A 19673-nucleotide genomic window follows, 5' to 3' on the forward strand; every position below is an offset into this window, starting at 1 on the left:
CTCTCCAAGCTCCAACTCTCTCTGGTTTCTAAGGCTACATAGCTGTGAATGGTTTCTCATGGAATGCTTTTCCATAAATTTTCACAGCTTCATTTCAGTCAGAGCTGGGGCTGCCTTACATACATGACACTGCTCATAGCAGACTCTTAATAAGAGCACCTGCAAACACGAGCAGGCAAACACAGCCCCAAGTATTTTAAATGGAAAGGTTTTAGTCTTTTTTTTTTTTTTTCTTGAAAGTGGCCTAATATCACACAATTCCATTTGGAGGCCTAACTATGGGACTAACCTTAAAACAGAGTAATTTTCAGTTTTTATAAACTGAGGTGGAAGAAGGGCAATTTTAAGTAGTGCCAGAAACCTGAGGTGAACCGAGCCATGGATACTGGGCAGGGAGCTCAAATTTAGCTGACTGTGGCACTAAGGCAAACCAGCACTTGTGCCTTTGGGTAATCTCTGTTCTGACTCTGTCACTCAGGTAGTGAAAAGAAGGAGAGGAAGAAGGGCCATGACCTAAATAATTTGGATAGCAGAAATTACCAACCAGCAACCCCCACCCACAAGGATTTGCAGAAGACTCCAGCCCTGAGCTGGAGGGTCTGGGAGGGAAGCAGTCATGGAAGTGCCAGGACTTGGTTTATTTTCCAGTTATCTAGGAACATCTCCTTTCTTGCTGACTGAAGTATTTAATTAGAAGGAGTTGAAAATCATGAAGGGAAGAAGATTAAATATCTGTCCTTCATATATGGGACTGGTTTCCTATCAGGTGCTAACTCAAAATAACTTCAGCACACACAGAAAGCTTAGGTTCTCCAGAAGCACTTGTTGCTGTACAGTCCAACCTTGATCCTTTCCAGGTACTTTCACTTCTATTGCCTCCTAATAAATCATACCTATCTTGCCTCAAAGAGGATAAATCTCATATATCTCTAACTACAGAGAGGTAACAGTGCAATTGCTCCTTCACACCACAAGACCAAGTGTCTGGTACCTACAAGTTCTCTTCCCAGTTGGATCAACTTTTCTCCAAATACCCCCATCTGTGGAGTAAAGGAAAACGCACTTGGAATGTATTTCCAGAGACAAATGAACCCCTAAGATAAAAGAATAAACTTTATGATAATTGAATACAGTGTGGAAAGGTGAGTGTGAAATTCAGAGCTGATCTAGAGCTGGGTCAGAACCCACCCAAAATGAAGGATGTGATCTCTTCTGGTTGATGTGCACCAACACTGTACCTTTGCAAAATACAGGCACATTTAAAAGACATGATTAAAGAAAAAAAACTAAAAAGAGAAATCTCCAATGGTGAAGAAATGAACGCATTCTGAGAGAAGAAAAAAGACTTGCTGAACCCTTCCAAGGTAGCAGTGAAATACCTAAAAACGCCCATGGCTTCCCCAAAGGGGTCAGGGTTGGTTGTTACTCGCAGGCCAGGCTGTGTTTGACAGCTCTCCCTCCCTCCCATTACAAGAAGAGTGTTTTCAAAGGTGGAAAAAACAGACATTCAAGCTCAATATTCCCATCCCAATTGCTCTAGATGTTTGACACCAGCCTGCCCAAGTGACATCCAAATGGGGACAGCGGAAGTATTAATGTCCCTGGTTCAGCTGAATCAGGGAAGTGACTAGACGACAAGGAAGAACATCACTGGGAAGACTCAGGGTGGGCACAGGGGGAGGTTGCAGCATGATGTGTGCTGACTTCTGCCTCACAGCACTCCTGCCAGCAACTCCAGCACTGAAACTCCTCATCTAGAATGATTGGTGGGTCACTGGGCTGCAATTCAGCGCTAGGCTGCTCGAGGAGGGTGGGCAGAGCAGGGAGACAGGGGACCCTTGGCTGAAAGACTAAGCTGATTCTGCAGTGAAGATAAGCCCTTGGATAGAAACTCTTCAAAGGGATGTAACCAGGCAGATTGTTACCATGGGGGTCTTGGAGCAGGCAATCAGTTCCCCTTTTAATAAATAGAAGAAGATAGGAGGCAGCCAGGGAAGACTATGCTTCTGAAATGGGCTGGAGAAACAAAGCAGAAACATCTCTCATTACTGAGCCATGAGGTGATGGAGGTTTTTGAAGCAGCAGCACTGCCTGTGTAGCCAAACAGGAGCAACTGTGCTGGTCCTGCCCCGAGGCCTGTGCTCGAAACTATAACTAATGAGTGTAAAGACACTGACAAAAAAAAAAAAAGCTTCCACAGAATCCCTTTTCTAAGGCCTTTGATTTTACTGGAACATGCACAGCAGTAAAATTGACATAGCCAACGGGAAAGCCATGTCCCGGCCTCACCCTGCCACAGAAAACAGCAAAACAAAGGGGCAGGGATTTGGGGTCACGTTTGGGGAGGATCCATGATTCAGCATGTCAGTTTGCTAAATCTCCTCTAATTTGTCACATAATGAGGGAGCAGGACAAACCCCTGCAGCTTCAGGCTGCTGCTTCATCGCAAAAAAGGTTCTGCCCAGGCAGTGACGAGAGTCTAAAGAATAAATGACTCTCAATTAGGACAGTAGGTCAGAAAGAGCAAGATGATTCACATCCAGGACATACTCCAAGCAACCACAATAACACTCAGCAATTCTATAGAGCTTTACGTCTTCAAAGTGCCTGTGAACACCCTGTCCCTTTAATGGTGCTGGCAGGTAACAGGCAGAAGGCCTGGACACGTGCACTTGAGACCTCTTAATTCTTGGGGGAGTAGAGCTAAGCTGGGAAGAAACAGCTTCCACTGTCCCTCCAGCAATAGGAAGGAACAACACAGCTCTCTCCTGGCCACAGCATGCCACCATTGGTCTAGAAATCAGAGGACATGGAGAGTCACACCCCGAGATTCATAAAGAAGGTACCCGGAATTAATAGCCTCTTCTAGAGAGCTGGCTGTTTGCACTTTTCCCAGGAGTAAGCAACAGGTCATGACAGACAGGGTTTAGGAGTGCTTGGCTCCTAGGTTAGCACCCTGACAATGCCTCCGCTCAGCTGTGCAAATCGTGTTTTACTTGCTTGACTGTGAGTTGCTGGGCAGTGGGATGTAATTTTCCATGCTTGCAGTTGGCACTCGGTTTTACCTTGACTTACATTTGATAGCGCAAATGTAAGTCAACATTGTTTCACCTCGTTGAAAATAAGAATTAAGAAGCCTGGGTGATAGGTATGTATTAGTACCAAATAATTAAATGGCCAGCTCTAACTAGTCACCACAGTTTCCTACTCTGCAACAAAATGTCTTTTCCAGATTTACCTGCAGCCTGGGATTTCAGAAACACTCAAGGGTGCCAGACATACACTTGGTTGACTTTGATCTCTCTAAAGACAAATCTTTTAAAGTTTAGATCAAGGAATCTTTTAATGAAACATAGAAATCGTGCCACTTGTATCAGTTCCAGATATAAATAAATCAGCTAGGAATAAACAGGAGCAAGGCAAATGTAAAGGAGACAGCCACGCTCTGCAATGTCAGTCCAAAGTGACTGGCTGATGGATGATAATATGGCTGGCTGGAAAAAACGTCAGAGTTTAAAACTTGCTGCCAGCCATCTGGCAAATCTTCCAGAATATATTGCAGTAAAGCTTCACTGAATTGCTCCCTTTTTTGCATCTCTTGCTATCAAGACAGTCTATTTACTATTTAAGTGCAGTGAAGATCTTGAAATCTCTACTAACAGTCCCTCCTCAGGGACCCGTTAGAGCCCTCCCCACAGCCAATTCATTGTTCCTTCCCTCCACCTGTCTGCCATAGATGTATCATCTTCCCAAAGTAAAGATGTTCTTCCGCATTTAGGGGGTCACTAAAACACTGAGCACACCCTACTCTGTCCAGGCTGTTCCCAGCTCACAGGTGCTGTTCCTTTGTGCTGCATGGGTGGCAGGAGTCCACAGCAGTGGGATTTATAGCACATCCATCCTCTTGCTCCAGAAGCATCATTACTTCATACTTGGAACTGAAGGGCAACATTTCATGCTTCTAAAGAGTACAGGGCTCATTTTCATAGCTGAGTAATTTGGACTCTGTGTCCCAGGAGGCAATAGTAAACATTACAGCTCGCCATTTCTTAATAATCATGGACTGATAAAAAATTATGGTCACTTAAAAAAAAAATCAATCCTTTTCAATGCCCTGAAAATTAAAAATCTCTTTACAGAACAAGCTGCCCTCCCTAATATTAGTAGATTTCCCCCCCCCCCCGCCCCGTTTCATCAGCTCCTCCCATCTGGTCCATAATCAGCTGTAATGGAGTCCACAACCCTCCTGAGTTGCGATGAAGCACAGTGGCTTGTGGCCATAGAACTGAGAGTGCTAGAATGCAGATACCTCCAACACGGCATCTGAGAGGCAGCTGGAGATCCTATCTGGTGACCAGACACTCCTGGGTTGCAACATGGACTCAGTAAAAGCTATTTTCAGCTTAAATGATCTTTGATACTGAAACTAGAGTTAACCTGGGTGATGAGTCGAGGAGATCGTCTGCTCTGAGAAATAAACCAAGGGAGAAGGGGGAGGGAGAAATGTTGGAAGATAATAAAGGAGAGGGATTATTTAAGTAGAGGAATTAAATTGGAAACACGCACTGATAGAAAAAGGAACACAGGAAAAAAATATGTTGCCACATCTCCCCATCACAACTGATCAGGTCTCTGTCCCCCCTCAACTGCCAGGCATGCTCATCATTTGTAATTCTCAGCCTTCTTAGATAGATGGGGCTAAGTAACAAAAGCTGTCTCTCAGCAGCCCTCAAGCTTGTCTCACCTTGGTTTCAGCTAGTTTGAGTAATTTTTTGTCCAATTGGTTTGGTTGTTAATATGGGCCTGATTTTAATTTCACCGTGTACAGTGGTAACTTGTTAACAAGCTGCTCCAGGAGATCTTTATAGGACAGTGGAAAGCAGGGAAAGGAAATAATTACAACATTTCCACCTACAGTAGTCTGCTTCAGGGCAGATATAAATAGATCCATAAGTGTTTGTTCACTTAAAAGGGAATTCAGCCTAACTGCTTTTTCAATTGCCAGTAGCAGAATTGATGATTTGCTTTTTTTCTTAAAAACAAGGGCAAAGATCACAGAACTACTCAGGCTGGAAAAGACTCTTGGGATCACTGAGTCCAACCATCATCCCTACTCTACAAAGTTCTACTCTAAACCATATCCACCAGCACCACATCCTAACAACCCTTAAACACATCCAGGGATGGTGACTCAACCACCTCCCTGAGCAGCCTGTTCCAGTGTCTGACCACTCTTTCTGTGAAAAAGTTTTTCCTAATGTCCAGTCTAAACCTGCCCTGTTGCAGCTTGAAGCCCTTCCCTCTTGTTCTGTTGCTAATTACCTGTGAGAAGAGACCAGCACCAACCTCTCTACAATGACCTTTCAGGTAGTTGTAGAGACTGATGAGGTCTCCCCTCAGCCTCCTCTTCCTCAAACTAAACATTCCCAGCTCCTTCAAACGTTCTTCATAAGATTGATTCTCTAGGCCCTTCACCAGCTTCTTTGCCTTCCTCTGTCCTCACTCCAGCACCTTGAGATCTCTCTGGAATTGAGGTGCCCAAAACTGGACACAACACTCCAGGTGTGGCCTCACCAGTGCTGAGTACAGCAGAAATGCAATAAACATCACTTAGGACAACTCAGGAGCTCTGCTAATGGGCTGGTCATCATGGCATCACAAGGGCTGAACTTTGTCTCTGGCCTGGAGTGTCAAAGCTTCACCGCGCTGCTTGGTGACAGCCCAGAAGCACACAGAGCACATATTGTGCCACTGCCTGTTGTTCAAGCTACAGGTGCTATATTTAACTGAACAACAGCTAATAAACAAGAGACATTTTTAGTGGTTTGTGGTGCCTGCTGAGAACCAGCTGCCCTTTTTGTGCTGTGCTGTGTCTTCAGTCCTGATGCTCAGGTCTCCTGGGTCCCATTCAGCTGCAAAAGCCCGAAGCTACAGTGAAAGCAACAAACTAATCTGACAGGAAAATAAAACAATTGATGGCTCATAAAAACAAAAGAGGCAGATATTTGAAAAGGAGAAAAGCAGAACAGATTCAAATCTAATTGAGTCCTACCACAGGAGTGCTGTAGAAGCAGCAGGTTTCTCCGTGTTCCTTTGTCTCGTGCCCCAAGCCAGCCCAAGCTTCCCAGGGGCCAAGACTCAAACCTGTGATTCCAGGTAGCATTAATAAGGTAGAGATCAATTAAAATGCTCTTCTGCATGCCCGGGGATGTGATTCAGAGCTCCAGTCTTGTGGCATGTGGCAGCCTTGGCTGCTTCAGGCTGTGCTGAAACATCTGGAGGTGCATGTTTGTGGGTGCCAGCCCAAAGCGCTGGTCCAGGAGCTGCCAGAAACCAAAGGAGATGAGTCTGCTAGAGCCTGAAGAGGGCCTGAGGGAGGGAAGGAGCTGCTCCTGGGTTTCCCACAGGGAGCTGACTCCAAAATCAACTGTTTTGAAGGTGACAAAGGAATCTGCTCATGGCTTTTGAAGATGAGGGCAGGAGGCTGAGCCCACTTACCCAAACACTCATCTTCCCCCTGGAAGGGCAGTGGGTAGAGGCAGGGGAAAGAGGACCCCAGGGCAGGCTGTGATGCCCTGTGACAGGGAGGTGTCATTGCTGGGGCTGGCAGGGTCCCCCCCTCCATATCCCAGCTGCAAGGCTTGGGGGAGTCCCTCACCTCAGGGCAGCATAAGGAGGCCAGCAGAAACCTGAAGCAGAGGGATTTCCTTTTCTCAAGGATTCCTATTCAAAGCTACAGCAAGTGGCAGATACTTTGCTGTTCCTGTGCTTGGTGGGAGGAAGCTGGTAGTCTTTATTAAGCTGATCTGAGGCACCAAAGCTTGATCCTAACTCCAGATACACAGGCAATCAGCAGAGCCTGTTGTGTCTGCATGAGTATACTAATCCCAGTCCTGCTTTCTGAATGCATAAAGTGATGTATAGGATCATTTATCTAGGATAGAGCCTTCTAGACTTGCAGAGGGCAAGACAGTATTTTTAATATGGAGAACTCTACAGCGAGCTATTTTAGTACCTTAGGATCATTAACATTTTTGAATGTCTGAGAAGCTGCTAACATTTATAAGACTTTACAACCAAGATCCGTTAACCCAAATGGAGAATGAGCTCGTATTTTTCACACACACTTTAGATATTGATAATTTTCTCATTTTCTGATATGACAGAGCTTGGGGATTTTTTTTCCCCGCTGAGACAAGATGACTGACAGAAGGAGATGAGAATTTCTCATAAAGAGAAGCGATACATTTTTACACAGCCATGGCTGGAAGAAAGCAATAATTGTCCTAATACACAGCACGGTTCTCTGGAATGGCTGATGATTTATTTCAAGAGCCACTGGTGAGAAAAAAGCCAGATGTTCTTCCCAAGCCAAGATGGGTTTGAACAAAACCCTGCCTCTCTGCCATGCTGCCCTTTGGGAGCTAAGGAGTCACAGACAGGCTGGGGAAAGTGGTGTCAATGCCAGCCTGGGAGACCCTGTTCCCAGTGCGTGGGGATCAGAGGAGCTTCAACAGCACCACTGCAGGTCCCACCTGCTGTCACACGTGGCCATCGTTGGTGTTAGGGTCATTGTCAGCAGATGCTGGGGCACTTGAAGGCCCCGGGAAATTTGGGCAAATGTTAGAGCTGTCACTGCTGAAACCCTCTGGGCTCTGCTTTGGGAAAAAAACCCAAACAAATCCTGGAAATGGAAAAGCTGCCTCCAGTGCAGCTGTGGGCCAGCACAGAGCCTGGGAGCAGCCACAGGGATGCTTGTCTTCTAGGGTCACCAACCACCACTTCTGTGCCCCTGCCTACAAGCCAAAAGTAGCTTTGCTTTCTGCATGGCTCCTCTGTAACCTTTGGCTTTCCCAGTGCTTGACCAGGCCTTGCAGCAGCTGTAGCTGTTTCACTGGTACACAAAAGCCAAAATTTGCCCTTTTTAACCTGCTTTCCTCCCAGCCTTCTCTTCCAGCTGTTCTCTGTCTCCTCACTCTCTGCATCTCATGTTCTCCTCTGCTGTTCCTAATAGCTTTTACCTACATGGAGTCCCATCCTACTCATCTCTCATTAAACCCCAGACCTTTCACAGAGCTTTTCTGCATTGATCTGCCAGCCAGCTCTTTTTCTCTTCGACATCCACGGTCTCTGTTTGTCTTTTCTCTCTGGATCTGGGAATAATTCTGCTTCTATTAATGTTGCTGGATCCTGACCCTTATATTTTATTAAACTCCTGAGGGTAAGGATCATGGCTTTCAAGGGACAGAAACATATTTACTGCTTTGCAGAAGATGGTGCTTATGACTGCTCTCCTGCACCAGTAACACCCAGGGAGTAGAAAAAGCCTGAGGAGGCTGATGGATATCACAAACAGCAGGAAGCTTATCTTGTGCTAGACACCGGCCTAAGAGAGACCTTATCCCTGTCAGATACCAGCTCCAGAGAGACATTTTCCATGGCAGCCCTGCCCAGGAATAGATCCTGACTTCATCTAAAAGAGGAGCAGAAGCTGGTTGTACACGGTTGTGCCACTCACTGGAGGATGCCACGGCCAGAGCAAACAGAGCAGGGGTGGCCTCTGCTATACTCGTGGTGTATCTGCCTTCTCCTGCTCATCATCTGATGGCATATTTTGCTCTCCAGCAGCCTCAGATCAGTATCCTGATTGGAAGCTGTGGATCTTAGCAGCCCCTGCCGGCAGCCAGAGCTCCCTGGAGCACAGGGGGTCCAGGAATGTGTTCTCTAAGCAGATCTCGTATTTGGAAAACTAGATGCTATTGACTATTTATAAACCTAAGCTCAGAGCAAGGCAAAGGCAGCTGGAAAATATGCCACCAGGATGAGTGAAGTTGCCTAGCTAGGATCAGAGCATTGGAGGTTTTCAGCCCTGAATTACAGGGCAGAAGTGCACGAGCAGCTTTGATTTTCTCTTTTCCCCCTCCTACTGATTTAGTTTGGAAGCATTTCAGAGGGCACTTTCTCCTGTCAGATGGTGATAAAACCTTGGGCTCAATAACTGAGATCTGCTGTCTGGCATCAGAGCAATACAAACAACAATAAAAGAAACAAAATAGTAGTGAGTCAGGCTGGTTTTGACTTGGAAAAACATCAGTTATCCTTATTACTCACCAGCTCTGTCATCTCCTCTGGGGGACCCTGCCGGCCACTGGCAAGTCTGCAGTCTGAGAGAGGCTGTATTTAGCTCAGGTCCTCCTAGAAATGGTTCTCCCTGGGGTTTTGTGGGCCAGCAGTTGCATATCCACTTTGTCAGGGCTGTGAGTGTGAGCAGCCTTTTTGCAGAGCAAGAAGCCTTTTGCAGCTGAGCCCAGTGGGACCAGGGGGCTGTAGACCTGAGCTTGCATGGAGGAGCCACACCCCAAGGTGAGATGGAAAATCCTTGAGGCCTGTGGCTTCACCTGGGTGGTAAAAGCAAGGGAAGGAGCCTGGAGGGGGCCATCCCTGTCCCTGCACACTGGCTGTGGTCACCCACGGGCTCCTGAGCAATGTGCAAGCCACAGCTCTATCGTGCCCCACAGAGCATTGTCATAACAGCCCAACATGCCCCGAAGATGCACAAGGGGCCAACTCCAGCTGGAAGCTGATTTTTGCTGTCGAGATTTGTATTTATTAATTTCCAGCCCATCCGCTTTCTTTTGGCACCATTTCTCTCTGCAAGTGAAAAATTTACCCTGAATCATGGCGTGTTATTTCCACTTGTCAAGATAAAGGTTAATGAAATACCAGTAACTGCATCACAAATCTATCTCTGTATCTATCAGAAATTTTATATGGCACGTTATACTGCACAGCCAATGCCTAGAAAAGGCTGTGATTTAAAATACCCAAAGCTGTCAGAGGTCAAGAAATTCATAGTTAGAGCAGCTGAGCCTCTGCCCTTCATTCCCCACCTCTCTCCTGTAGGATGAGGAAAAAGCACCAGCAATCAGCTGGAAAAACCTCACAATCAGCACCAACAAGTGTGGGTCGAGATTTAATGCAACACACAAGATTCTGCAGGACTGTGGCATTCAAACAGCATTTTCCTTTGGAAATGTTGTCTGCCTCTGCATAATGGTTCCTTAGATATTTATACACTAGGTAAGTAAGTTATAAATTACATATATTGTAGAATATCTTGAGTTGGAAAGGACCCATAAGGATCATTGAGTCATATAAATATACATAGGAATTAGAAGAAACATAATGCTGTATTTGACATATAGCTGTCTTCAAAGGGACTTGCACCAGAGGTGCAAAGAGAATTTTACATACTTGCTGCAAAGAGTTTCTTATGCCCTGAATGGAAAGTGGGGCTGGCAGAAGGACACACAGTGAGCTGCTCTGTCCCCTGGGACTTGGGATGAACTACACAGTGACAAACTCCCCTTGGAGATCTGCAGGCACAAGAACAGACCCCAAATTAAATACTTGGGAATACAGAAGATGCTCCCGTTCAGCAGCAGTTCAAGCACTTGAGGTTTCAGGAAGGAAGGGAGGAGCTGCTTTGTTTTCTTCCCAGGGAAGGCTGGGGAGGGATGGGATGAGTGTCAGGAACGGCCGTTTGGGATGAGTCAGGAGGTTGGCATGGGGCGGTTTTCGTTAATTCCAGTTTGGACACATACCAAAGAGGATTTCCAAAATTCACAGGCAGTTATTTCTTGTCACAGGGTCAAAAAAATCCTATAGCCTGTTCTTCCACTCAGAGGCATGCAATCAAAAGCCAGCTGAGATTATTCTGAGAGTTTGTTTGTTCTGTAAATATGCTTTAAAAATCTTGAGTACTGATGACTAAGTTTAGGGGGAAAAAAAAAAAACAACAAAAAACCCGAAAAACTTCTAACAGAGCAAACCCTCTCACTGAAAATCTTTTCCCTCCTCTGAGGTGGATTAGAAAGCATTCTTGTGAAATCCCAGTGCAGATTTTATTATGGGCTGAATAAAAATGCTTTGGAGTTTTTGGAATTCAAATCTGAAGTTCATCGTTTCAGCCCATATGCTCCATATCAAAGATAAAGAAAGGGATGTACTTTTCCTTGCTTTTGATATGCAAAGATTTAGATGAAATACTTACTTTCCTATTTGCTGTTTCAGTAGAAATTCACTAGAGATCCTATCAAACCTGAAATACCCTGTGAAGCCTGAGGAGCTCCTGAAATGATGGATGACATCAAGAGTCAAAAGAATATTTACAAAGCATCTGAAGAAAGAGATCCTTTATCACTCTCTGAAGCCTGTTGATTTTTTTGCTTAACATAAAGCTTGTATTGTCATATAACGTTAACATTTAACAAACCATTTGGAGAAAGGAAATCTCTAAAAAAAAATCAGCCCATTCCCTTCAGCTGAGGTGTGAGCAATCGCACACTTCATTGGATACTCTCAGCAGATCCCTCGTTAAAACAGTAGCACCAGATGAGGCCTCATTTTCCTAGTATTTTCAGAGTACAATGCAAGAAGGAAAATATTTAAGATTTTATGTATCCCTGAAGAGTAATTTTCAAAATGGTGCAGGCTCACCCTGCCCCACGGTTATTTGCTAGACCTCTTTCAATTACAGGCATTTTACTGTTGAAATTGAATATCAATACTATTTTTTTTTTTTTTTTAAGAACCTTTTGCCCACTAGATGGCTGTAATTGTTATGGCCATGTTTAATTTTTGGTATCAAATTCCCATCTTTAACAAAATATACTCTTCCTTTTGGTTATGTGCTGGAGGCTCTCAGTGTCCAGCACGGTGTTGGAAGCCCTGGGCTCCTTGCTCTGCACATTTCAGGTCTTTAAGGAAAATTTAGGTGTTCAAGTGCCCACTGCAGTGGGTTTGTATGAAGTCTGAGGAACAGAAACCCACCCATTTTGAAGGACAAAGTGGGAATTATTTCTTCATTATTGAAATAAATGCTTTGTTTTCTGCTAATGCAAAGAGTGATCAAAGACTGGGAGCCCTGGGGAAAGGCTTTTCTGGTTGCATGCCAGTCCATGCAAGCAGCTTGCCACGAAAACGTGGCAAATCTGATGGACAAGAGCCCAGAAGGCAGGACTGAGCATCTCCCATGTCCTAGATTCACTAGAGGAGCTGATGTGAGAATGAAGCAGGATCTGTGGGAAGGAAAGCTCCAGCGATGGAGCACGGAGAAGACAGTTTCCCTGCTGTTTACACAGGCTCTGCTCCAGCAGAAGGACCAGGTCTGTGCACAGGATTTGCTGGCTGTGGTTACCCATGGCTGTAGGATCAGGTGCCCAGAAAGACTTTCCCCATTCAGCTGTGAAGCAGGACACTAGATGATCTTTCGAGGTCCCTTCCAACCCCTAGGATTCTATGATTCTAATGCTTCATCTAAACAGCTGCCTGAATGCAAACATCCCTAATGTGTTTGACAGCACTTGACTGCAAGACACATGGAAAGGGAACTGGCTCTTCTATCACTGTTTAATCAAACATGGGTTTTTAAGCAGTATGTAGAGACATTCATAGCACCTGCCCACTAAGCATGAGCCTGTGTGGATTCTCCAAGGCATGTCTCCTAGCACAGAGCATGGTTCTGCTCTCAGCTTTGCAGCAGATAAATCTGTCCTTAATAGGAATTACTTTTTATTGGATGAGTTCACCTCCCTGTTCAGTTCTGCACTGAAGGGGGTGATCAGGGTCCATTAGGGTTCATAAGACTTAAGTGCAACTTTTTAATTAAGTGTCTGCAAAGAGGGTTTGCTTTACTAGGGCCTCATAAGCTGCTTGAAGGGAGAGTTGCCTTTGCTTTGCCTAAACACCTCAACAAGAGAGAGCACACCCAGCACTGCAGCTCTGCAGACCAGCTGGTAGAGACAACAGCCTGGGAGCTGCTGTAATAAGATGTGCTTTAGGAGAAATTCAGGATTCCTTTCATTGCCCAGGTTAATATTGGTCAAGTAGATAATTTCACTTACGGGTTGCTCTTGCAGAAATACATCAGAGTGCTTGGCAGGTACAACTGCAGTCAAACCAGTGCTCAGCTCAAATGGTTCTCATTCTAAACTGGTCTTATTTCTAAGGCTTCAGCATCTACAAAAGAGGATGAAGTATTTTCTACTCTGCAGCAAAACACTTTGAGACTGATGAATGAAAAAAGCTAGGTACTGCTCAGGAAGATTGAGATCTTTTTTTACCTTCTCTTCCTATTCCCCTGAAAGTAATTCCTGCCATCACCTTTGAAACAAGCTGAATAAGTCCCTAAAATTGAAGACACTTTGAAATCCTTTGAGTCTTGCTGACTTTCCTGTCTTTCTATATCTACAGCAAATCTTGCTGAATGCATTTAACCAAAATAATCTCCACGCACACATTCTGCAAATAGATGAGTTCTGAATCCTGTATCAAATATCCTACCTGAAGCCCGTAGAATAAACGGGTGTTTTTGCTATAAAATAATAAAACAGAACTTCATGTGGCATAACACCAAAGTGATTTGAAAGAATTTAACTTTCAGCATAGAGTTTTCCATGTTGCAATTACAGCAGTACAAATAGCCCCATTTTCTGAGCATCACAAGGTGACTGAGTCCAGCAGCCACCCAAGAGCAGTTTGCCTTTGGTGCCTGATGGAGACTATCTGGAGCAGCCTATGAAAGGTGCTGAGTGCCTGGGGCTCCCATTAAACTCAGATGGACTTGTGGGTGCTTTAGTTTTTCTGGTAATCAGCCTGCAGAAATTTTAACCTGTGCACATAAGACCATTAGGTTGCAAAACTGCAGGAGTTGTCTGAATTGTGACAGAGACATCCAGCTTGGAGTGGAAAAGCTGGAGGAAGCTAGGAGGGCAACCAGGATGGGTCAGATGGCTGCTTGCTTTGCCAGGCTGAGGCATTCCAGCTCTGGGGCCTGGGGGGTCAGAGCCCCCACAGCTGGTGGGAAGGCTCTGGGGTGGGTCAGGGGCTTTCCTGAAGGGACGCCTGTCACCTTCATTAATCTTACCAGGGGATTGCTCCAAAACAAAGCGTCATGAACCTCAGCAGCACCACCGGGGAGCACTCTCCCTTTTTGTTTTGTATCATTTCCAACATTTCTGGCAAAAACATTTCCTCCGACTGTTTTCCTTCTAGAAACAGCCTCTTCCAGACAGGGCTGCTCTGCCACTATTTAGCTGGGTAGACACGAGGCTATTTAAAACACAGAGCTGGAACATTAGCACAACACTTGTCTCATTCCAAGACAAGCAGGGAAGGGAGGACGCATCGCCGGGCTGCAGCCTCGCTCATCCCGGGAGCTTCGTGCCTGCGTCATGCCCATTTGTGCTGAGCTGAAGGCTCCTGGGGATGGAGTCTGGGACAAAATCTGACAAGATTTTTTAGAAGCCGCTACTTCACAGCCTCCAGTATTCATGACTTTTGGCTGCCGGCTCTCGCGCGCTCTGCGGTCAGCACTTCAATTATTCACCAGGCTGTATAGAGCCCCCTTCAAGCAGCAGCCATCACATCTGACATTTTGATAATGTGAGGGTAATTGGGTTCTTTCTTTTTTTTTTTAATTCCCCCACCAGCTCGACTCCCCCTCCCACACCCCTTGGCCCCCCTCGCCCCATTCTGCTGGGAGATGCAGAGTCATAGCTCTGCCGGATTGGCTTCCCGCCACCTCGCTGCTCCTTTAAAACCCCATACCTCCCATTGAAGGAACTCGGTGTCCTGTTCGCCAGGAGGACGTCAATGTTTCTATGGAAACTCTTCCCAAAGATTCTCTCTCCGTGCCGCCGCCGCTGCGTATTGTGTGACCGGCTTTGTACACTGCAATTCATTATCCGGGCTGTGACGAAAAGGGAGCAGCTTTCTGCCTACAGGGAAAAAGCATTCAAAAATAATAATAATAAAAAAACCCAACCAACACCAACAAAACACAAAACCTGGAAAAAAAAAACAACACCAACAACCCACCCCACCTTAATATTAATAAAAATCAGCCACTAAAACCAAAGGGGCTAAAGCTGTTTGCTATTTGAGTTATGAATGGAATTTGCTCGCCTGTGCTTCCTGCAAAGTAAAATACTCTTTTCTGAATAATTAGTTCAGCTGAAGCAGCTTATACATCCTAAGTAATGTCCTTTTTGTTCTGAGTAGCCAGGGGAAATTTTTCCACCTCTCAACATCACAATCACATTGATGGGTGAGTGTCATGTAGGTAACAAATGGGCCTGAACAGGAACCCTGTGCGTGAACTGCTTTGAGCACAGGGAAAGCTCAAATCCAGGCTCAGATTTCACATTTGTACTAACATCTGCAAAGGGGGGTGCAGAATTAATCAGCTGAAGGAAGATTCACATGAATTTCCCATTTTCCTCAGTAACAGGAAATTGCTGGGACCAGCAGAGAATGTGTTGATGGCATTTGCGTACATCTCCCTTACTAATTATATCCAAAGGTGGCCAGAACACTAAGCTTTCTGCAAATGAGCACCAGGTCTTACATACTAGGAAGACAAAAGGTCTGGATTGCGTTCCCTCATCTGTTATAGCTTTCCCGTTATCTTATATGCAGAAGTAACTGTTAACTTTGAAAACCTGAAATGTCCAGGTGCTGGTCTGAAGGAGACTGGACCTGGTTTTCATCAGAGCAGGGCAAACCCTAGCTTGGGCTCTCATCATCTCAGGAAATCACACTGTAGTTGTCCCAAAGCAGATAGCCCAAAACCAAGGCCCTCAACTGGTGCCACTTGCAGAAGAGCAACCCCTTAACCCAGCAGAAGTTTGAGATCTTCTCAAGAAAAACATTAACGTTCATCTACTATACTGGGAATCAGCACTGAGTGAAAACCTGAGTAAAGAAGAGGATGAGAGGAGACAAGTATTTTATTTTTAAACCTTATGAATTTCTGAGTAGCTCTGCTTTGTCATTTTGGTAGGGAGGGAGGCAGGGTTGGAAAAACAGGAATTTCAAACTCTGCTAGCTCCCTGATACTGTGCTAAAGACTTGTATTACCTTTAATTGATGTTTCTGAGTGCATCCTCATTGATTTACTCCAGCCGGGCTCTTTATGCAGGGAACATTCTATTCTCAGAGAGTAATCTAGACCCATGCAAACAATATAGATGTTTCCTGATAACATAATTTAGAAAGAGGAGATGTAATTACTGCCTATGCTGAATACACAGCATCTCAGTGCTTGCCAGCGAACCCGTGACCCCTTTTGGAATCTGTACAGGGAGAAACTCCCAAATCCTTCAATGTGGTTCTCATTTTGCTGAAAACCTTTTCCATCTTATTAAATATGCTGGTCCTCCTGCCTTTGATTTTTAGCTTCGCAATGATAGCTCATGCTGGAATTATTTAGAAGGATCTCAAAGGCTCTTACAGATGAAAACCAGGGATCATTCCTGCGGAAATGTGTCTGTTCATGGAAGAGCAGCAACATGAGCATCTGCAGTGGAGGAACGGGGAGGGCACCAAGCTAGTTTTCCCTGGGGTAGCTTGTTCTTTTAAGAAGTGTTTTTAAGGACTTCTCTTAAATACTTGAAGAGGAGGTTGGAACTCATCTGACCTGCTCCAAAAAACCCCACTGCTTGCCTACACGTAGTCCCATTGCTGTGATTTAAGACAAGCAGCTGGAGCACTTTTGTCTTATAAATCACCCCATAAGCACTACGTTTCCTTGTCTTCTCGCTGATGGGTGGATATACAGGGTGAGACATTACCACCTGAATTTTCATCTCTAGGGTCAAATCTGTCTCCGTTCAGAAGTGGCTGGAAAGCATTGCCCTGTCACGGGGTTTTATGTGAAATAAGCACATGTTCCTCTGCTGTGTGGTCAGTCAAGATCCGTATCACAGCAATCACCCACTGTAATTGCTCCCTGTGCCAGCTGCCTCAGGAAAAAAATAAAAGAATAAATAAAAAAAAATATTAAAAAAATCAATGACTGAATTGGCTCTGGATGCTCCATAACTCTCCTCTTGTTTAGAGAGTGGTCCCTCCTGAACACTTTGCCACATTGCAGAGCCACCACATAATGGAACAATTCAGCTCAACCGACAGCCTGGGCTAAAATAGCCCTGGAGCTGCAGGGAGATAGCAGAGGTGTTGTAGGTTAGTGCTGAGGTGCTTGGCAGGGTTGTCAGCAGGAACCATGCCCACACCAAAGGAGTTTTTGAAATGACTTCAGCGAGACCAGAATTAACTCATGAGCCTGATGCAAGGTTTCAGTGCAGCCCTTTTGTGTTCTGAGTTCCTGCACAGCAGGTACCAGCTTCTCCCCATGCTTTGCAGCAGCTTCCCCATGGGCACTGATGGTGAATGAAGGGGAATGTGTTGGGTCTGGGACCTCCAGGCAGAGGTGATGCCCCAATTCTGCAATCTGTTTCCTTGCTGGGATCTGATGGAGCCTAAATTTAATTTCCCCTATGACCCTGCATAAAGCCTGGCTACAGATAAAAGAATTTACCATTTGAATTCTAAACATAGAATAATAGAATCACAGAATCATCCTGATTGGAAGGGATCTTGAAGATCACCAAGTCCAACCATAACCTAAATCCACCAAACACTGTCCTAAACTAGCCTTAAGAACTAAAAGTACATATTGCAATTATACATCAGTGTCTGGATTGGACAAGGGGGCAGCAAAAGAGTTGAGTTCAGTGACTACTAAGATTAAGAGAGACCAAGGACACAGTCTTCAAGGAAGGTGACGGCAACGAACTATGTTGTGAGCCAGTAAAACACACTGAAACAGGAACCAGTTTACACAGATGAGGGTCAATACCACTGGCAGCATTAATCTTGCTGCCCTCATACCACTACACAGCCTCCCAAACCCCTGGTCTGCTGGGACCAGACAATCCGGAGGGTTTGGTTTATAACCAGGTTAGGTTAATTCTGCAAAATTAGCCAAGCTGGTTATAATGGGTGAGACTGAACCACATAGTTTATGACATAACAATTTTACCTTGTTCTTGATAAAAAACCAAGCTGAAGCTAAAAGTGTATTTACAAAAAAAAAAAACCAAAAAAAAAACCCAACACAAAACACCACCAACTCCAAAATATTTTCTGTTAAGGCAGAAGAGCAGATTAAACAATGACAGAGAGGAACTAGAGGTGAAAGCAGAGAAAGATAGATACATATACACACATATTTATTTTTAAATACTTTAAAGTCACAGGAAAACTATTCACTGCATACAGTTCCTGGGGTTTCTTTAAACAAAGAAGATTAAAATACTAATCTACATCAATTTCACTGCATAGCAGTAAAAATGAGCATGGCTAGAAAGACTGACCTATGAGAAAAGATTAGGAAGAGCTAAACTCGTACAGCTTGGCTAAGGAACAGCAGCGAATGAGGGGCACGCTGGCAGGGTGTAAAACCAGAGAAAACGGAGAATTATTTGGAAAGACAACAGAGTTAGGGGATAGAAATGAAAGACAGGTCAGGCAGAGTGATAGAATCATGTCCTTTAAGACTGTGCCACATATTTTAGGTAATGAAAGCAATGGTATCCCTAGCACACAGCTGAACTAAATGCTGGCGTGAGGACTGTCGGATGCGACCAATGACTTTAAGCACTTCTGTTCTTGAGTGTCCAAAGCAAATCACCTTTGGAAAAGTGACAGCTCAGCTCACACTATAAATCATTCCTTCTCAAGCTAGGCATCTAGCAGCCACTGATCAGCTCCTTAAAATCTGGAGCAAAAAATAAACCACAAGGAACAATCCTGCACTCTGAGGGAATGGACAAGCTCATCTAATACATCTTTGTCATCTCTGGTTTCCATGACAGTTGCATAATCAGACATTTATGTAAGTAGAGGTTTCCTCCCTAAATAGCAGCCTATGATCTCATGTGCACCTACAGTATAACCCATTTGGATGGAAATTATACGCCAGTTGTGTAAAATTATTTTTTTAATGCTTCTGTCCTTTTTTAATGTATTTATTTATTACTCCTGGAGAGCACCACTCACATGTGACCAACTCTTCTTATTGTGGTCTTCTTGTGGTCCAGAAATAAACAGTTCCCACATCTGACAAACAGCTGGACTCCACGGTTGCTCAATGATTCAGGACAGAAAGTGACAGGGTATTCCCAAATCCTGAGCCCAGCTCAGTGTCTAAACCAGCAGCTTTCAAGCAGCTCTAATCTGCCCGGGTTTTGGGTCACCCTCGGACACTGTTTCAGGTTTGCTGGAGGTCGGGATTTCCTCGCCGTGTTCCTCCCACAAGACACTGGAGCAAGGGCTGTGGTGGGAGAGCTCTAAGGGTTTGTCTTGGCCAATCTGAGATTTCTTGGGGCAGGAGAAAAACACCCAGGACACCTCTGCTCCCCCTCAGGGCTCCTTTGAGCTCTTGCCTATGCAGTGTCACAAACCAATGCCAAAAAATACAGATGTCTGCCCATATCTGATATTAAATGCAAAGAAGAAAAGCAAAACTGATCTGTGAAATCTCACTCCTGCTCCCACCTAAATTCATGTAGTGTGAGCTAAAAGAACTGCAGTTAAATCTGCTTGAAAAAAAAACCCACTAACACCCAAACATTTTTAAAAAAATAAATAACGAAATTAAATAAAATAAAAAAAATCAGCTACTTGGAAAAAGTGGCTTTTATCTAAAGGCTGCAGACATCAGCAGTCAAGGGAGTTGATCCCAGTGGGCAAATAGTTCTTAATTTGGGTATCCTGAGGTATCAGAGACTCTTCAAAGCCTGTTCAGAAGCCATGTCCCGTTAGTTGAT

Source organism: Apus apus, chromosome 17, assembly GCF_020740795.1.
Source record: "Apus apus isolate bApuApu2 chromosome 17, bApuApu2.pri.cur, whole genome shotgun sequence".
In the NCBI taxonomy this organism is placed as follows: Eukaryota; Metazoa; Chordata; class Aves; order Apodiformes; family Apodidae; genus Apus; species Apus apus.